This window comes from Sapajus apella, unplaced genomic scaffold, assembly GCF_009761245.1.
Source record: "Sapajus apella isolate SASKATOON/1434 unplaced genomic scaffold, GSC_monkey_1.0 scaffold116, whole genome shotgun sequence".
Lineage (NCBI taxonomy): Eukaryota > Metazoa > Chordata > Mammalia > Primates > Cebidae > Sapajus > Sapajus apella.
The window spans coordinates 3,532,392-3,553,127 of NW_022437056.1; the positions used below are offsets into that span (position 1 = coordinate 3,532,392).

At 41.1% G+C, this 20,736-nt stretch overlaps 1 protein-coding gene and 1 long non-coding RNA gene across 3 annotated transcripts in view; both read right to left on the minus strand.

The window, feature by feature from the left end:
- The window catches only part of CSMD1 (CUB and Sushi multiple domains 1), a 2,101,842-nt gene that overhangs the window by 1,885,665 nt on the left and 195,441 nt on the right, over positions 1-20,736 (minus strand). The window lies entirely within an intron of this gene.
- Positions 19,683-20,736, minus strand: part of LOC116538064 — a 3,878-nt gene continuing 2,824 nt past the window's right edge. Inside the window, exon 2 of the long non-coding RNA XR_004263485.1 lies at positions 19,683-20,716. This is a non-coding gene — a long non-coding RNA (uncharacterized LOC116538064). The remainder of the gene's footprint in view (positions 20,717-20,736) is intronic.

Sequence of the window (20,736 nt, forward strand, 5' to 3'; positions counted from 1 at the left end):
TCAACAAAATAGACCACTAGCCAGATTAATAAAAAAGAAAAGGGAGAAGAATGAAATAAATGCAATAAAAAATGATAAAGGGGATATTACCACCAATTCCACAGAAATACACACTACCATCAGAGATTACCACAAAAAACTCTAGGCACATAAACCAGTAAACCTGGAAGAAATGGACAAATTCCTGGACACTTGGATCCTCCCAAGCCTACACCAGGAAGAAATCACCCTGAATAGACCAGTAACAATGGCTAAAGTTGAGGCAGCAATTAATAGCCTACCACCGAAAAAAAGCCCAGGTCCAGATAGGTTCACAGCTGAATTCTACCAGACATACAAAGAGGAGGTGGTACCATTACTTCTGAAACTATTCCAAACAATACAAAAAGAGGAAATCCTTCTCAAATCATTTTATGAAACCAACATCATCCTGATACCAAAACCCGGCAGAGACTCGACAAGAAAAGAAAACTTCAGGCCAATATCCACGATAAACATAGATGCAAAAATCTTCAATAAAACACTGGCAAACCTATTGCAACAGCACATCAAAAAGCTTACACATCACAATCAAGTAGGCTTCATTCTGGGGATGCAAGGCTGGTTCAATATACGCAAGTCTATAAACATAATCCACCACATAAACAGAACCAAAGAGAAAAACCAGATGATTATCTCAATAGATGCAGGGAAGGCCTTCGACAAAATTCAACAGCCTTTATGCTAAACACTCTCAACAAACTAGGTATTGATGAAATGTATCTCAAAATAATAAAAGCTACATATGACAAACCCACAGCCAACATCATAACGAATGGATAAAAACTGGAAGCATTCCCTTTGAAATCTGGCACTAGACAAGGATGCCCTCTCTCACCACTCCTATTTAATATATTATTGGAAATTCTAGCCAGAGCAATCAGGCAAGAAAAATGAATAAAGGGCATTCAATTAGGAAAAGAGGAAGTCAAATTGTCTCTATTTGTGGAAGACATGATTGTATATTTAGAAGGCCCCATGGTCTCTGCCCAAATTCTCCTGAAACTGATAAGCAACTTCAGCAAAGTCTCAGGATACAAAATCAATGTGCAAAAATCACAAGCATTCCTACACACCAATAATAGACTTAAAGAGAGCCAAATCAAGAATGAACTGCCATTCACAATTGCTACAAAGAGAATAAAATACCTGGGAATACAACTAACAAAGGATGCAAAGGACTTCTTCAAGGTGAACTACAAATCACTACTCAGGGAAATAAGAGAGGACACAAACGGATGGAAAAACATTCCATGCTCATGGTTAGGAAGAATCAGTATTGTGAAAATGGCCATAATGCCCAAAGTCATTTATAGATTCAATGCTATCGACATCAAACTGCCTATGACCCTCTTCACAGAACTGGAAAAGACCACCTTAAACTTCATATGGAACCAAAAGAGAGCCCACATAGCCAAGTCAATTCTAAGCAAAAAAGAACAAAACTGGAGGCATCACACTACCTGACTTCAAACTATACTACAAGCCTACAGTAATCAAAACAGCATGGAACTGGTAACAAAACAGAGCTACAGACCAACGGAATGGAACAGAGGCCCTGGAGGCAAAACCACACATCTACAACCATCTGATCTTTGACACACCTGACAAAAACAAGCCATGGAGAAAGGATTCCCTGTTTCATCAATGGTGTTGGGAAAACTGGCTAGCCATGTGCAGAAAGCAGAAACTGGACCCCTTCCTGACACCTTACACTAAAATTAACTCCAGATGGATTAAAGACTTAAACATAAGACCTAACACCATAAAATCCCTAGAAGAAAATCTAGGCAAAACCATTCAGGACATAGGCGTAGGCAAGGAATTCATGACCAAAACGCCAAAAGCATTGGCAACAAAAGCCAAAATAGACAAATGGGACCTAATCAAACTCCACAGCTTCTGCAAGGCAAAAGAAACAATCATTAGAGTGAACTGGCAACCAATAGAATTGGAAAAAATTTTTTCAATCTGCTCATCTGACAAAGGGCTAATATCCAGAGTCTAAAAAGAACTAAAACAGATTTAAAAGAAAAAAACAAACAAACCCATTTAAAATTGGGCAAAGGATATGAACAAACACTTTTCAAACGAAGATATATATGAGGCCAATACACATGAAAAAATGCGCATCATCACTGGTCATTAGAGAAATTAAAATCAAAACTACATTCAGATACCATCTCATACCAGTTAGAATGGTGATCATTAAAAAATCTGGACACAACAGATTCCGGAGAGGATGTGGAGAAATAGGATCACTTTTACACTGCTGGTGGGAGTGTAAATTAGTTCGACCACTGTGGAAGATAGTGTGGCGATTCCTCAAGGACCTAGACACAGAAATTCCATTTGACGCAGCAATCCCATTACTGGGTATATATCGAAAGGATTATAAATCATTCTATTACAAAGACACATGCACACATATGTTCATTGTGGCACTCTTTACAATAGCAAAGACTTGAAACCAATCCAAATGCCCATCAATGATAGACTGGACAGGGAAAATGTGGCACATATATACCATGGAATACTCTGCAGCCATAAAAAACAATGAGTTCGTGTCCTTTGTAGGGACATGGATAAGTGTGGAAACCATCATTCTCAGCAAACTGACACAAGAACAGAAAATCAAACACTGCACGTTATCACTCATAGGCAGGTGTTGAACAATGAGAACACATGGACACAGGGAGGGGAGCATCACACACTGGAGTCTGTTAGGGGCAACTAGTGGAGGGACAGCAGGGCTAGGGAGTTGGGGAGGAATAACATGGGGAGAAATGCCAGATATAGGTGACCAGGATGGAGGCAGCAAATCACACAGCCATGTATGTACCTATGTAACAATCCTGCATGTTCTTCACATGTACCCCAGAACTTAAAGTGCAAATATATATATATATATATATAGTCAGGAGACAACAGATACTGGAGAGGATGTGGAGAAATAGGAACATTTTTACACTGTTGGTGGGAGTGTAAAGTAATTCAACCATTGTGGAAGATGATTCCTAAAGGATCTAGAAATAGAAATATCATTTGGCCCAGCAATCCCATTACTGGGTATATACCCAAAGAACTATAAATCATTCTATTATAAAACGTATGTACACGTATGTTTATTGCAGCACTGTTCGAAATAGCAAAGGCTTGGAACCAATCCAAATGCCCATCAGTGATAGAATGGATAAAGAATATGTGGCACACATCCAACATGGAATACTATGCAGCTGTTAAAAAGATGAGATCATGTCCTTTGCAGGGATTTGGATGAAAATGGAAACCATCATTCTCAACAAACTGTCACAAGAGCAGAAAGCCAAACACTGCAGGTTCTCACTCGTAAGTGGGTGTTGAGCAATGAGAACACATGGACACAGGGAGGGGAACATCACACACTGGGTCCTATGGGGTAGGGGGCTAGGGGAGGGGTAGCAGGGGTTGGGAGGATAGGGAAGGATAGCATTAGGGGCATTAGGAGAAATACCTAATGTAGATGACGGGGTGATGGATGCAGCAAACCACTACCATGACACGTGTATACCTATCTAAAAAACTTGCAAGATCTGCACATGTACCCCAGAACTTAAAATATAATAAATAAATAATAAATAAATAAATACAAAGAAAATGTGGACTATATACACCATGGAATACTACACAGTCATAAAAAATAGCAAAGCCATGTCCGTTACAACAATGTGGATGAAGCTGGAGGCCACTATCCCAACCAAATTAACACAGGAACAGAAAAGCAAATACTGCATGTCTCACATGTAAGTGGGAGTTAAACACTGAATACACATGGACACAAGGGACCAGCAGACACTGAGGCCTACTTGAAGGTAGAGAGTGGGAGGAGGGTATAGAATGAAAAACTGCCTAATGAATATTATGCTGATTACCTGAGTAAAAAAAATTACCAGTTTATCAACCCCATGACACACGATTTACCCATGTAACAAACCTGCATATGAAACTCTAGAACCTAAAGACTTGAAAAGAAAAATTAAGTTACAAATACAGCAATGAATGGAAAGAATATGTACTTTTAGTTAAAGCTTAAAGAGTTTTACCATCTGAAATTACCAACCCAATGACATGTCCAGTTAAATGTCAATAACCTCTCTAGCCCAAGCAGGGTTAGATTTAATCAATACCCAAGATATTGCTCATGTTGTTTAGGTCAATCTGAGATTAGTAATCAGTTCTTTACGACCAGAAGGAGGTAAGCTCCTCTTAAACATACACACACACACACACACACACACACACACACACACACACACGTTTATCTCTACAATTCATTACCATCAACTTGTTTCCTAAAAGATTCTTCCAAATGACTGGTATATCTTTGCAGTATTTACACTATCCTACTCCATCTACAATTAACTGTACAGAAATTAGAAACTGGCAATAAGAAACTCTGTACTTGGATGTTTTATGCGAATGAAGTGAGAAAATGGGAAACCCAAGCTAGGAAGTACACAGAAAGGCAGAGAGAGAGAGAAGAAATAAACACAAGGAGATCAGCAAAGAAAACAGACCACTGGTCTTCAGGGAGAGGTAGATGGAAGAAGAGGGGCGCAGAAAGAACATGCGTGGGGTCGCCATGGATTCCCTCTTCATGGCCACGGACCTTCACAAAGGTGGGCTTCCTTCCACACCAGGCTTTCTTACCACTTCTTGGTGTGGACTGGTTTTTACTCCCTTGAGGATTTTTTCCAATTCTCTTTCCATTTCAGCCCCTTCGACTCTCTGAAAGTTTATGTGTTGTGGGTGAGACTCCATCCCTTGGTCTTTAAAGTCTGTGACCTTGAAGAGTGAACCTAATTTTCTCATCACAGTGCTCCACTCAAGAAATAACAAACAACCCAATCCCCTCAACTTGTGTAGGAGCCCCTGGGAAAATATTTGGTCTCCTTTTGGCAAGAAACTAACCTGAGGAAATAGCAGCAATGTTGCCAAAATGAGGGTCAAGCTCCCTTAAAAATGGGACAAACATGGAAGGCTAGTCAAGACACAGAGAGAGAGAAGCTGGGACCTGGAACCATTGTACAAGCCAATACCTCAAGCATTTTCTGACACAGAACTCCGATTTCATTCATTAGCATCTGCACTAAACATTTCACTTTGAGTTTAATCCAGGTTGGGTGGCATTCTCTGACACTGACCTACAAAATTCTAACAAATATATTTTTCCCTCAAGTCATTTTTTTTAGCTTTCATTTAGCAAGAATTGGTTCCTCTTGTGTGAAAACGTAATTTGGTTTCTTTATATTAGTTTTCCCGTTTTTTTTTTTAATACAAGATTGTTTATGCAAGTGTCGTTTATGGTGTGTGTCCCAAAAGGCGAATCCTAAATCCTGTTTCATTAGAAAAGTGGTGACATTCTTAGCCAAGATCAACTGCCTGGTTTTAATTTTAACACTAATTCTTTCTTTTTGGAGGTCCTTTCGTCTGTATTTTCTAACAGAATCTCCTTCCATCCTTATTTTTTCTTTCCCCCACCCTTTCTTTTCTATCTTTCTTTCCCATAGGTATTTATAAAATAAACACAATTAGCCAAGCACGAAACTAGAGATTAAATGCATAGAACTGAAAATAACACAGTGATAAAACAAGCAAACATGTTCTAACAACTCCCCTATAAAGATGCATGGTCCCTAAGAGTTCTACAATTCTTAAAATAGACCAGTGGCAACAAGTAATTTGCTTTAAAAAAAAACAAAAAACAAAAACAAAAACAAAAAAACAAAAAAACAAAACAAAAAAAACCACTCAAGTTTCAATTCCAGAGACATTTAGTCTTGTCATGCCCACTCAATATTCAGCAGTGGTACAGCAAATCAGTCTTTGAACTCATCAGCTGTTTTGAATATCCATAATTTTCTATTCCTGTTCCTTCGGCAGTTGTGGTTGCTGTCTGTGCTTTGGGTGATCATGCATCCCATTCAGCCACACCCACACTCAACAGATGTCAGCACCGCCATGCAAGGAACTGTTGAACAGAGTGTCTTAAGGCGCTCTTTCAGACTACTGTTTTCTAATCTTTTCTAATTATATGGGACACTCAATTTATGATCAATGGGTCCAGAACCAAATGGAACAATTCTGGGAAGTGCTGCCAAGAAGCTGCATTCAATCACACCAATGCCCATTAACACAGGGTGTTCTGTCACTCAGTACCATGCGCTCCAGGCACACTTGCAACATTTAAAGAAACCACGTGCTTCCAAAGCTACATTTAACAGGGCTCTCCACCAAGCCCTCCTGCCCACTTGTTTTATTATCTCTGCCAGCATATTTAAGTCATATAAAGTGCCGCATGATTAAAAAGAGAAGCGAAATATCTATGTATATGGAATGTGTGTGTGTGTGTGTGTAAGTCACTGCATAATTTGGCATTCAAACATCTAACTGGAAAATATAATATAGGCATTGGCATATTCAAATATTTGTTTTATCTTAGAAATATAGCATAAAAGGTCAGGCAGGTACCAACTTCTTTAACCTTAAACGCCCTTGGTTATTGAGTAAATATGAGTAACTAAAAATTATGTGGAGCATAACAGATGATCATGATTTAGTTTTCCTTTATATTTACAGGGCCTACTGAATGCATTTTTTTTAGGTTGGAAAAAATAGAACCTATTTTCTCAAATGATAACACAGAAGAGGCATTTTGCATTGTAATAATATAACTACGACACTGAAAGCATTTTGAAAGACAGAATAAGTAAATTTTGATTCTGATTATGGTAAAATTTCACCTTTTCCCTCCTCCCCCAGCTCTTCACCACTTCATGCTCCAGTTCTGTCCCTTCTCTGCTCTCCACCATCTCCCACTCCATCTCCCTGCTCCGCAGACTCCTACATCAGGGCAAGGTCAGAGCTGTCCTGCTTGAAGAAATTATTTCTATCACTTAATAATACAAAGTTTTTAGTTTGAGGCATTGTTCATTATCATACTATTTCAAAAAAAAAAAACAGCAATAATTACTGCTGTCAATAGCAATGCTGACATCTCTGCTCAGGAGAAGAAAGTATACATGGAGAGGCTGGAGACAAAAAGCTTCTTTTCCAGGGAAAAGGACATTCACTGGGATGTGGACATTTATTCTGCCATCTCTAAAGAAATCTTTTCATGACAAATCATGGCCAGTGGTCTAGAAAGCATGCAACAGTGCCAGAATAGGAAAACCTCCTCTGATTAAAAGTCTGTTAATAAGAATGATCAGGATAGCATGTCTGGTGCATAAAAATGTGACACAAGTTGAGGTTTGTGTAAAAATTAACTGGCAGGGCAGGGCGCGGTGGCTCAAGCCTGTAATCCCAGCACTTTGGGAGGCCAGGGCAGGTGGATCACAAGGTCAAGAGATCAAGACCATCCTGGGCAACACGGTGAAACCCCATCTCTACTAAAACTACAAAAAATTAGCTGGGCATGGTGGCGCGTGCCTGTAGTCCCAGCTACTCAGGAGGCTGAGGCAGGAGAATTGCCTGAACCCAGGAGGCGGAGGTTGCGGTGAGCCCAAATCGCGCCATTGCACTCCAGCCTGGGTAACAAGAGTGAAACTCTGTCTCAAAAAAAAAAAAAAAAATATTAACTGGCAGTTCTGTTAGGAAAAGCTGACTACAAAGGCTTAGAGGAGTATTTTGCATATATTTTAAAAGTGGTTTCTTATAAAACTATCTTAGCCCTCTGGAAATAATTTGCTTCAGGTTGGATTTATGTTTTTCTCAAAAGTTCTTTTTGGAGATAAGTCAGAGAAGTACTGTTCCCTCATACAATACTTTATTCTCTAATAGATAGTCAAACTCCATATTTTTCTCTCCGATTGTTAAATATTATTCTTTTATATTTTAACAGGTCACTTGGATAATTTTGATCACACTTTGTCAATAATATTTTGAAAAACCCCACACTGTATATAAAAATCCCACCATCTTGATATTCTTACAATTTTTGTTTAAAGAAGGCCTCTGCATTTCCTTAGAAATAAATGACAATTTCTCATATATGAGGGACTTCTTTTCTTTCATCCCCAAGACAGTATCACATTTAATTATCTTATTTATGACAGCACTTAAAATGGTTCCTCAGTGTTCGTAAAATCCAGTACAAAATGGATAGCAAGTGCCCGTGTTCTGCCCGCTGCTCTCCCTCAATCCCTGCCTCCACTCCCTCCCACACATTCCCGTGTGTGCTCAGAGATGCCTCCCCTTCTCTCACCCCACACTCTTCTGGGCTGCAAGGTCGATGTGCTCCTTGGTCAGGAACCTCCCCAGTGCCCCCACACCTTCTTTCTTCGGCTGACTGCTACTAGCCCATCTCCATTAAGGCCATGATGCAGAGCATTTTCTCAGGAAAAAGGCTCCGAACATATTATTGAGCCTTTTGATTTCTAAGCCCAAGTCGAGAGACTCTAAAATACTTAGAATAGAAGCACTCAATGGTCCAAGTTACAGTTCAGGAAAATTTACCTCCAAGACAAGAACTGGAGTCACGGGATGATGACTGCAGATTGCAGACGACAAGAAATTAAATCAGGAGGTGGTCATTTAGAGCACTGGGAAGGGAACCCTACTATTATTTCCACGGCGGTGTGAAGGCAGAGAAGAGAAAGAATGGGGCCTTAGGAAGTTGAGTGAAAAGGTCAAAGAAAGATGTGGGGGGTGTGTGTGTGTGTTTAAGTTTCTGCTGTCTTTAATATATTGAAGGTAACAGTGAAGAACCAGGTAGAGCAGATACAAGAAAAAAATACCAACAGTGGACAGAAGCTGGGAAACAGGTTTCAGGATGTAGTGGCCACATTTTTAGGTGGAGAGAAGCTTCAGCAGCTCACATGCTGAGGGGCAATCAGAATACATTCCTGGCTCTACTGCTGCCATAGCTTTCTTCTTCTTCTTCTTCTTCTTTCTTTCTACCAAACACTTGCTCCTCAGACAGGAGCTTCCAGAATAAATGAGTACCACATGGAAAATAATGATCATCTGTGAGCTGGGCTCTGCGGTTCCAGGCAGGGAGGCATCCTGACATGTCCTCCAGCCCTCTGCCCGTTACCTCCGTACCTTTGCGTGCCTTCAGGTACTCCGAGCGCAATTCATAAATCACACTAAGTACTGCACTGAGGCAGCCATTCTTCAAATTAAACACAAATGAGCTATAAGTGGAACCATGAGGTGTTGTTCTCATGTTAAGGTAGACTGGAAATATTGGCACTAAGGGAAATACTCAAGGCTTTTTAAACAATCACTAGTTGATATTTTGTTATTTCTTTTAAGCCTCTCTGATGTGTCATAAAGCACAGAAACAAATACAGCTCAAGGCAAGGCTTCAGGTATTCAAAAATATAACACTCACCAGGAGAGCCGCTGGGATAACAAAGACAAGTGAGTGTTCTTATTCCACAGGGAGTTTACTGTCTGTGGAGAGATCGAGGACCGAAAAACTAGCCTCATCAAGGTGGTTTCCATAATGAAGGGAAGAACATGCAGGAAGACCAGCTCTGCCTGCGTGGAGTTGCTCCAGAAGCCTGCATGAAAATGTGTCCTTGGCTGTGAGGCTGGAAGAATGGGCCAGCCAGAGGATTTGGCAGAAGGCATTCCAGGCAGAGGAAATGACAAGTGACCAGCGTGACCTTTACACCTTCTCAGCTAGACTGGCCTTACACAGATTTATTCCTCACCTCCCTTTCTAAGAGCATTTACTTTAGGAAACTTGCATTTGCAACTTTTTGGAATTGATTTCAGTCCCTTTCCCCTTCGCAATCATATTGAGTAAATTCTCCCTCACTGGTTTATCTTGTGCAGTTCAATTTCTCTCTGGCAAGCACAAAGGGCTGGGGTCAGGTGAGCCGGGCAGGTCCAGGCAACTGGAATGCCGTGGACATGTTAGGTCTCTGAGGGTGGCTGCATTGAGGGACGGGACAGAGCAGCCCTGATCTCCTGGTCATTAGGCCTTTGCAATGTCGCCTCAAGTGTGGTACATCTTATTTCATAAAGGAAGGGAGACTGTCAGGTAATTCTCGAAATTCCATTTGACTCAATCCCATTACTGGATATATACCCAAAGAAGTATAAATCATTTTATTGTAAAGACACATGCACATGTATGTTCATTGCAGCCCTGTGTGCAGTAGTAAGACCTGGAACCAACCCAAATGCCCATCAATGATAGACTGGACAAAGAAAATGTGGTACATATACACCATGGAATGCTACTCAACCATAAAAAACAATGAGTTCATGTCCTTCATAGGGACTTGAATGAATCAGGAAACCATCATTCTCAGCAAACTGAAACAAGAACAGAAAGCCAAACACCATATATTCTCACTCATAGGTGGCTGTTGAACAACGAGAACATGTGGACTCAGGGAGAGGAGCATCACACACTGGGGGCAGCTGGGGAGGGTAAGGGAGAAACAGTGGGGGGTGGGGAGGGATAACATGGGGAGAAATGCCAGATATACTATGCACCTAAAGTAAAATAAAAATAAATAAATAAAGCTGATTTTTCTAATAATTAAAAAAAAAGAGAGAGAGAAGCAAGGGCTTCTGCCCATGTGTTCTGGAATGGAGCGAGGGTGGAATCACAGAGGAATACAGATGTGACCGCAGAGGCCAGGGAAGAAGGGAGACAGACCCAGGCAGCGGAAGCACAGACCCCGGGCAGACAGCTGCCTGAACCCACACAGTTAGGGCACGTTTCCCACTAGGGACACACGATTTCATTCCTTATTATGCATGGTGGGTTTTAACTGTTTTGAAAATTATGTCTTAAAACAATGATGCTGCTCTTGCTTTTGTAGCAGCTGAGAGTGCACCTGGAATGAAGCAGGAGAAAGGGAGCATCTATTAAACGGGGTCATGCCTGAATCTAGGGGTCAAGCTGCCACTCCAAAAGCAGAAAGCAGCAAAACCAGAACACCTAAGTACCAAATATAGGTCATGTTTCTATTATGTTGGTGCAGAAGTCATTGTAGTCTTTGTCAACCCTTTTTTTTTTATTGTACTTTAGATTCTGGGGTACATGTGCAGATCATACAGGATTGTTGCATAGGTACACAAATGGCAAGGTGCTTTGCTGCCTCCATCCCCCATCACCTATATCTGGCATTTCTCCCCATGTTATCCCTCCCCAACCTCCCCACCCTCTGCTGTCCCTCCCCTAGCCCCCCATCAGCCCCTAGTGTGTGATGCTCTCTTCCCTCTGTCCCTGTGTTCTCATTGTTCAACATTCGCCTGTGAGAACAAGCAGTTTGATTCAACACTTTAAAGGCAAAAACCTCAATTCCTTTTGTACCAACCTGACCTAATAGCGAAATAAGTATAATACCAAAGTACCAAATTATTCCAAGGTATTGGCGGAGAGAGAAAGAAAGACATTGAAAGAGTATAAAAGAAGACATAGAAATCATTATAAAATTATCTGAAGCTAGTAGGAAGGCTTTCCTTAAAATTCACAAGCAACAAAGATACATCCTTAACTGGGATAGGTACAAATGAATGTATACAATAAATAACTTTTATAAATGCGGAGACTAATCATTGAGAGAAATGTAAAAATACTTGTATCCATGTAACAAAAACATGTAAACATCAAGAGAAACCATGTAAAGACATTTCCTCATTTATTTTAAGAAAATCCTCTTAAATACTTATAAAATTACACAGAAGGGCACGGAAGAGCTGCGTAAAGGGAGACACGTATATGCACCTGCACTACAGTTTCCCAAATGCTTCTACACATTCAAAGTTATTCCAGCCAAAATCTCAAAGCATTTTTAATGACTAAAACTAATTTAATTTTTAAGGGACATATTTTAGTTTTAAAAAGGGGAGGAGATTTTACAATGTATAAAACATCTATCACAAAGTACAGAATTGAAAACAGCTTAGCCTGGTATGCAAACAGACAGGTTAGTATCTGACAACTAGTCACAGACAACCTAAGGGGGAAAATAATCTCTCAAAAACCTACCAAACTGTGTGTTGGAATGCTTTTTCAATAAAAATCAGTGTACAAATCGGTCAAATTTTTCGAGAAAGCTATACCAGTTTCCACCATACAACAAACTAATTTTCAGAAAAACATCAATTTGTTTTTTTTAAAAAAAGGTAGTAGAAACTTACATACATTAACATGTGTGTAATATCATGCTGACAAATACTTCATTAGTAGAAATTCAAAACTCAAAAATGGGAGAAGAAAAATGATCATTTGGGCTTCCTAAAGTTTTATATAACCTCTGTATATCACAGGTGCCATAAATAAATGAAAAGATAAAGACAGACCTCAGATTAAAGTAAAAATTCTACAAAAAACTTAAGCCTCAGACCAAAGTAAAAATTCCAGGAGTGTCTGCGTCAATCATGGTTGGTCTGCCCTCCACGCCCCGTCTCCGTGCCTCTGCATGCCCACATCCTCCTTCCTGAGCTCCTGCATCTTCTGATGTCCAGGGAGTTTTCCAGCAGGTGCATGGGCTGGTGAGGTCAGAGGTCAGGGCGTGAATTGGCAGACCCTGCCCATCTTTCCTTCCAGGCCATGAGTCACGTCCCCTGGGATCTTGACCAATTCAACACATGAGAGATGCAGTTGAATAAAGTCACTATATGGTAGGAACTCGCAAATCAGTAAGAAAAAATGTTTTGAAAAATCTAACAGTGAAATGGTAAGGGATAACACTGATGTAGCTGACCAGTTCATAAAAGGAAGAATAAATTGGTAAATAAGCTTATTAAAGATGTTCAATTTAATTTATAATTTAAAACATGCATAGTAATACAAGGAGAAGTAATTTTAGGCCCAGTAGGTTATATAAGTGTTTTAAAATATTAATACCCAGCCTGACCAATATGGTGAAACCCCATCTCTACTAAAAATACAAAAATTAGCTGGGCATAGTGGTGTGTGTCTGTTGTCCCAACTACTCAGGAGGCTGAGGAAGGAGAATTGCTTGAACCCAGGAGGCAAAGGTTGCAGCGAGCTGAGGCTGCACCACTGCACTCCAGCCTGGGCAACAGAGCAAGATTCTGTCTCAAAAATGAATGAATGAATGTAACCCCTGGGCATTCACACAACTGTATGAAAAATCGGGACTTTATTTCACTGCTTTGGAGATTATCAGTACAACATTTATTACGAACAAAACCAGCATTATGTGTCAAACACATTTACATTTGACCTGGAAATTTCTACAAAGGTCTCTTTTAAAAAAAAAAAAAGTGACAATGTGCGAAGAGATAAGTGTCAGAATGTTCTTTCCAGGATTAAGTATTTTAATCTGTATAAGAAAGAACCCAAATATTCAACAGACATGGATTGGTAATACACATCCAGCTTTCAAAAGTGATGCATGCCCTCTAGAACATGCAGACTACATGGATGCTTCTCGTTTTTTCTAACATAAGAAGAAAGTCTGTAGGAAAATAAATCAAAATAATAATTATGCTAATTATTATTACTCTAAAACTTCATTGTTACTATTACTCCAAAAATTTGAATGATAAAAAATTGTCTTGTGTATTTTTTATATAAAGTGTATCCTTTTTGTTTCCTATACAATTGTTATTAATACAAGAAAGGAAAATTAGCTGGCCACGATGGCTCACGCCTGTAATCTCAGCACTTTTAGAGACCGAGGCGGGTGGATCACCCGAGGTCAGGGGTTTGAGACCAGACTGGTCAACGTGGTGAAACCCGTCTCAACTAAAAATACGAAAATTAGTCAGGCATGGTGGCAGGCACCTGTAATCCCATCTACCTGGGAGGCTGAGGCAGGAGGACTGCTTGACCCTGGGAGGCAGGGGTTGTAGTGAGCCAAGGTCATGCCACTGCTTTCCAGCCTAGGTGACAAGAGCAAGACTTTGTGAAAGAAAAGAGAAGAGAAAGGAGGGAGAGAGGAATTAAAAATTAACCATCTTTGCCTTAGGTTCAGTTTCTTGGAAATAGATGCTGAGACAAGTATTCATGTGAGAGTGATTTTTAAGAAGAGTTCTCTGAGAAAGACCTTAGACCATCATAGGCAGAGCAGGGAAGGAAGCCCAGCAAAGGGGCAGAGTCACAGAGGTGTCTTTTGTGTAATCCCCAGGGGACTGTGGAGCCCCATAGTTGTGCAGGTCAGATACGCTGGGCTAAGTTCTGCAGCAACCCTCATCCCTGACCCGTATGGCTCAGGGTCTCTGGCCAGCTGGGTGGGATGGGCTTTTGGGTGTGGCATGACCCAGGAGGTGGGGTGCTGGGCCTGGGGAGGTCACCTGAGTGGTGGAGGCAGAGCACGAAGTCCAAGTCCTGAAGCATCAACGTTAGTTCTCAGCATTCACACGTGGAGCTACATCCTATACCCATTACAGGTTCTGTAACATCGGAAATAAATCTCCTGATTGTGAACTTTAAACACCAGCTCCATTTTTTCAGTTTTATCCCAAGTTTCTAAGGAGAAGCACAACTGTTTGTCTGATGTCTTTAAGGTCTTGGATTCACCATTTGACAGATAAATAAATAGTAAAAGAAATAAACCTAAAATTCTGTCATGATAAATCCATGAGCAAAAAGATGATAAAAATTGGTGTCATTTTACATTTTTTGTATCTTTCTTTAAATCAGTGTCTTGCTTCAGACTGTCTATGTCCTTTTCATAGTTCTGGTCATTTCTTAGCTAAATCTCAATGCAGCCACCTTGAGGACTGATATATTGCTTTTTCAGCATTTTCAGGTCATCTTTAATTGCAAAATGAAGTGTGAAGTTGCAGAGACGGGGTGGGGACATGGAAGATGTGAGCTGTGAGCTGCTGCTGCCAGAACCCAGTACTGAGCTGATTCAGAGTGAGAGCCACCCTCTCCCTGTGGGTTCTATTTCGGCCAGTCAGCTACTCTTAGCAGACTTGACAGCCTCAGATAGCTTGTTTTTTTTTTTCTCTAATTGAGGGGGTGGAAGTCCTTGATGTAATTCTGAAGGGCAGCAGTTACTAGGAGAGAAACAAGTATTTTCTATTAAGTTAGTTACCTTTTGCATAGCTCAATCCTCCCAGCTGGGGAGCACCTCTGTGCAACTGTGACACACTCTGGATTCTGAAACCATCTTGATCTATGCCAGTGTCCTCAGCTTGCCCAATGTGGGAGGTCTACTTCTGCACAAGGCAGCCTAAATCACTCGCCACCCCTTATTGACCACAGTAAAAATACAGAGACTTTGTGAGGCAAAAAAAAGAAAAAAAAAATGTCTGAGAGTAAAATTGGAAATGAATACAGCTACTCTTTGGTAAAATGACAAAGGATTAAATAATTTTTTTCAGGCTATTGAGACTTGGTAAGCTTAGTGCATTTCAAGGATAGGTTCTATTGGATGATGGCATTTCTACTGTCATTCAAGGTAACTGCTACATTTTGATCATCTCTCCCTTTCACACTTACTGCATCCATAATTGAAGTAAGGCTCAGTATTTTGTTTCCCAGGTGTAGACACACTATCTGCAAAGCGCATTAATATATGTAGGTATGTAGCCCAGTTAGAGTCGATGGCATCTCAAAAATATTAAGGGTCCACAAACAGTTTTAAGGATATCTGGAGGGATCTCAAAATCAAAGAGCAATTGCACAAAGGAACTAATTTGGATGAGTTACGCTACCCATAGGATGCTCATTTTGCATCAAAGTAGAGTTGGCTTAAACTAGTAGTGTTTGCTCTTCTCCTTTCTCCTCTGCCTGCCTCAGCCAAGACTTCATAGTTTCAGGGTCATCTTGACCTGGGACTGGTCCTCCAACTAGAAACAAAATGAGTGAGTGAGTGAGTGAGTGAGTGTGTGTGTGTGTGTGTGCGCGCGTGTGTGCATGTGTGTGTGTGTGCGCGTGTGTGTGCGCGTGTGTGTGTGTGTGCGTGTGTGTGTGCGCGTGTGTGCGTGCGCGCGTGTGTGCGTGTGTGTGCGTGCGCGTGTGTGCGTGCGCGCGTGTGCGTGTGTGTGTGTGCGTGTGTGCGCGTGTGTGTGCGCGCGTGTGTGCGTGTGTGTGTGCGCGTGTGTGCGTGTGTGTGTGTGTGCGCGTGTGTGTGTGTGTGCGCGCGCGTGTGTGTGTGTGTGCGCGTGTGTGTAGGGATAACGAGAAGCATCCCCACAGTGAATGAACTTAACTTTGGGAACTAACCTCTCCCATGTGTGCCATCTCACAGTGGACTTGAAAAGAAAACCATGAAATCAAGCAATAAAAGCAAAACACTACTGAAGAAGAAAAAGACGCAGTGTGAATCTCCAAGCAGCTTGAACGTTTATAATTTTAAAATACAGTTTGTAAAGGGATCACAATGTTTCTCCTTACCCTGAATGCACAGTGAGTATAGGTATCCTGTTTGTTTCTAGGTATGGATTTCCCTGCTTCTGATAACATTGTAATACCTCATTAATACTTGGAAAGGTTTGATTTTCTTGTTTTGATAGTATGTTCCAAAGAGAAAATTTAAATATTTGAACACTCTTTTGTTATTTATACTCATTCTCGCTTCCTAACGTAGAAAATCTGTGATGTCATAGGGAGGAAGAGACTCCAATAATATTTAATTTCTGAAAAAAATAGTATGGCCTTACAGATGCAAAAATCGTATCAAATTCATGTGTTTTCAAATTGTGTGATATTAACCACTGGAGAGAGGCAGAACCACGTGATCTTAGTGCTGGCTCATGCAAGAAATTCTATTTTCAGAATGCTTATGTTATCAGAGCCAGCACTAAAGTCACCAGGTGTCATCTGGTTTTCTCCTGTGCCAGCTCTAATTCAATAAAAAGAGATCTTGTTATTACGTTACGGAAAAGTACATTTGCTTAGTCTTATTTAAAAAATCGTGCGATTTTTTTTTTTTTTTTTTGCCCATATAATGGACTATTCAGGAATATAAGCGAATTGTTAATATCCTTTAAGTTGATCCTGGCCACTTTCCAAAGTGAGGATAAATTTCAAACTTTTGAATCTAAATTTATGGTTTACGGTTTACTCAGAAATGTTTTCTAAACAGAAACATCGATAAAGGGATTCTAGTTAGTTTTTAATGAAGAATTCATGGAAATAAGGCTTGGAAACATAAACAAAGTTTCAGTTACTATTAACTACCAGTGATATACTCAACATAGGTATTAGATATTCACTCTAATAATTGAATATTTCAGTGTCAGGAAGACACTGAGCCAAAGCTGAGGAAGTGCTACATACATTACTTAATGCCTGTGAACCATCTTTAAAAGCACAGTTATTAGATATTCAGTCTCGATTAGTCTGTCTTTTCTTTTGTGGGAAGGGGTTTTGCATGATAGAAGGAAAGTAGGCTTTGGGACCAGGAAGCCCTGGGTTGGAATTTGCCCCTGACATTCAACAGACCAGAATCACCAGGGACAAATTTGATTCTGTAAATCTCAGTGGTTTTATTTATGAAATTCAGAGCCTATGATTTGAATGCTTGTTTTCTAGATCTTAATTACTGAGAAGGTCTATGTCTTCTGTCCCCCATCCAATAGAATTCAAAATGAAAACATATCAGTAAAAGGAAGTTAAGCTTATTTCTGATTTTCCCCATCAATTTTCTAGTAACCTTTTGAAATACTAACATATTTTTGTTTCAAAGAACATAATTTGGATTTCTTCAGTCCTTATCTTTGTTGGTATGCTACTTTTCAGCTCATAGACTATCCTTGATACAGTAATTATGTCTGTGTTGCAGGGTTTTTTTTTTATTTTTCCTAATAATTAAATGAGAGCAATGTGTTGACGGCTTGAGAAAGTAGCTAGCACACACAGCCTCCACAAATAAGACGAGCATTCATGCAGGACAAGTCTGTCCACATATGACACAAGTCAAAGGCACCATATCTCGTGCAAGACACACAACTGTACTCACATAATGGAAAGCCCTATCTTGTAAATGCCGACAAAATAGTGTTAGGGCTGTGTTGTATTTCATGGTTGTTTAGGTATTTATTCAACCATTAAAATTATTTCCACAATAACAAGAAACTATTTCCTTTATGCATCAAAACTAGATGCCCCTGTATTCTGAATGGAATTAAATAAAGAACTAATTTCCAGGGAATTCAAACCATATTTAACTAGATGAGTTAAAATACATCTTTTAAAGCTCCAGGAAAATGAGCCTCTAATTATTGAAGCTGGAAAACCAACAGAGCAGAAGCAATTAAAAATGGAAAAACTCATGCTATGAAATGCTCACAAATTTAAAATATAATACAGAATTGATTTTGATGCAAGTATTTTAAGGAGCCATATTACAAAGATTTCTATGCAATTAATGAAAAAAATGCCAATCATATACAGATTTCAGCACAAACGGCTTGTTTTTGAATACAAGAAGAGATTCCTGACTGACTTTTTATTTCCACCAGACAAAAGGATGGACATAAGAGAGACAGAAAGGGAGGGAGGAACAATGGAAGAGAGGGAGTTAGGAAGGAGGGAAGGAGGGAAGGAAGGAGGGAGAGAAGGAGGGAGGGAAGAAGGGAGGGAGAGAAGGAGGGAGGGAGGGAGGGAAGGAAGAAAGGAGGGAAGGAGGGAAGCAGGGAGGGAGGGAGGGAGGGAAGGAAGAAAGGAGGGAAGCAGGGAGGGAGAGAGGGAAGGAAGGAGGGAAGGAGGGAGGTAGGGAGGGAAAGGGGAAGGGGAAGGGAGGAAGAGAGAGAGGAAGGAAGCAAGGAAGGAGGGAAGGCAGGCAGGCAGGCACGAAGGGAGGAAGGGATGAAAGGAAAGGAAAGGAACAAAATGGAAAGAAAAGGCAAGCAAAAGAAAAGAAAGGAAAAGAAAGGAGGAGGATAGGGGATGAAGAAGGTAGAAAGAGACAATATTATAAATAATTTTTACTTTTACTGATCCAAATAAAAAACCAATAATATGTCCATATATTATATCCATGTAATTGCTTTATAAAATGCATGGATGCCTTCAAGAAAAGTATCTTAGTATTTTTTCTGTTTATATGATACAATTTGTTTCTAGGGGACCTAACACAGGAAATGTGATACTTGATTCTGTTTAACAAATACAGAGATGGCTCTTTGTCTAACACAGGCTATACCCAATCTTTCTGTAGGTAAGCTTCCCTAAAAAAGGAAAACAAAACAAAACAGAACAAACAAACAAACAAAAAAAAACCAAAAAAACATTTACAATTATTTAATGATGAAAAGAGATATGAACTTGAAATTAATTTCTACTTCCTGGTAAACTCATGGGATAAATTTGAATCTGGTAGAAGGTAGAATTATAAAGAAAACAAACTTTGCAATGGAGCAGCTCAGATTTGGAGATCACAGTACCTAACCATCCGACGGATAATATCATCTCGGCATATGAAATGAGGCGCAGAGCTGATTCCGCAGGGACGATTTCTCTCCCTATATGTTAGTTTGTTGTTTTTATAGAGAGATAACATCTGAGATACTCATAGTCCTAAAATTACATTACAAGAATATATGTATTGCACCCATCCATCTCTTTCATGTATTTATTTAGAATACCTATTTATTCTGTGTAATACAGTCTCTTTTATAAAATAGTTAAATATCCTGTGAAAATGTTCAAAGCACTCCGTCAACTAGTGGTCTTATTCTTACGGTGATACACTGTGATTAGTCATTTCTTGGTCTTCATGGGACTGCGCTCTGCCTGCTACAGCCAGGATGCTCAGTGGGCTGAGAAGCCTGTGGTGAGGAGTCAGCCAGGGCACCACTACCGCCCTACACTGTCACCCGGCCACACCCTCAACTCATCACCGTCAGCCTGCACTGTCACCCGGCCACACTCCCTCACCTCATCACCACCAGCCTGCACTGTCACTCGGCCAAACTCCCTCACCTCATGACCACCGCCCTGCACTGTCACTCGATCACACTCCATCACCTCATCACCACCGCCAGCCTGCACTGTCACCCGGCCACACTCCCTCACCTCACTACCACCAGCCTGCACTGTCACCCGGCCACACTCCCTCAACTCATCACCACCGCCCTGCACTGTCACTCGGCCAAACTCCCTCACCTCATCACCACCAGCCTGCACTGTCACTCGGCCACACTCCCTCACATCACCACCACCGCCATGCATTGTCACCCGGCCACACTCCCTCACCTCATCACCAGCACCCTACACAGTCACTCGGTCACACTCCCTCACCTCATCACCACCGCCCTGCACTGTCACTCGGCCACAATCCCTCACCTCATCACCAACGTCAGCCTGCACTATCACCCGGCCACACTCCCTCACCTCACCACCACCAGCCTGCACTGTCACCCGGCCACACTCCCTCACCTCACCACCGCCCTGCACTGTCACTCGATCACACACCATCACCTCATCACCACCGCCAGCCTGCACTGTCACCCGGCCACACTCCCTCACCTCATCACCACCACCCTGCACTGTCACTCGGCCATAGTCCCTCACCTCATCACCACCAGCCTGTACTGTCACCTGGCCACACTCCCTCACCTCATCATCACCACCAGCCTGCACTGTCACGCGGCCACACTCCCTCACCTCATCACCACCAGCCTGTACTGTCACCTGGCCACACTCCCTCACCTCACCACCGCCAGCCTGCAGTGTCACCCGGATACACTCCCTCACCTCACCGCCACCAGCCTACACTGTCACTCGGCCACACTCCCTCACCTCATCACCACCGCCCTGCA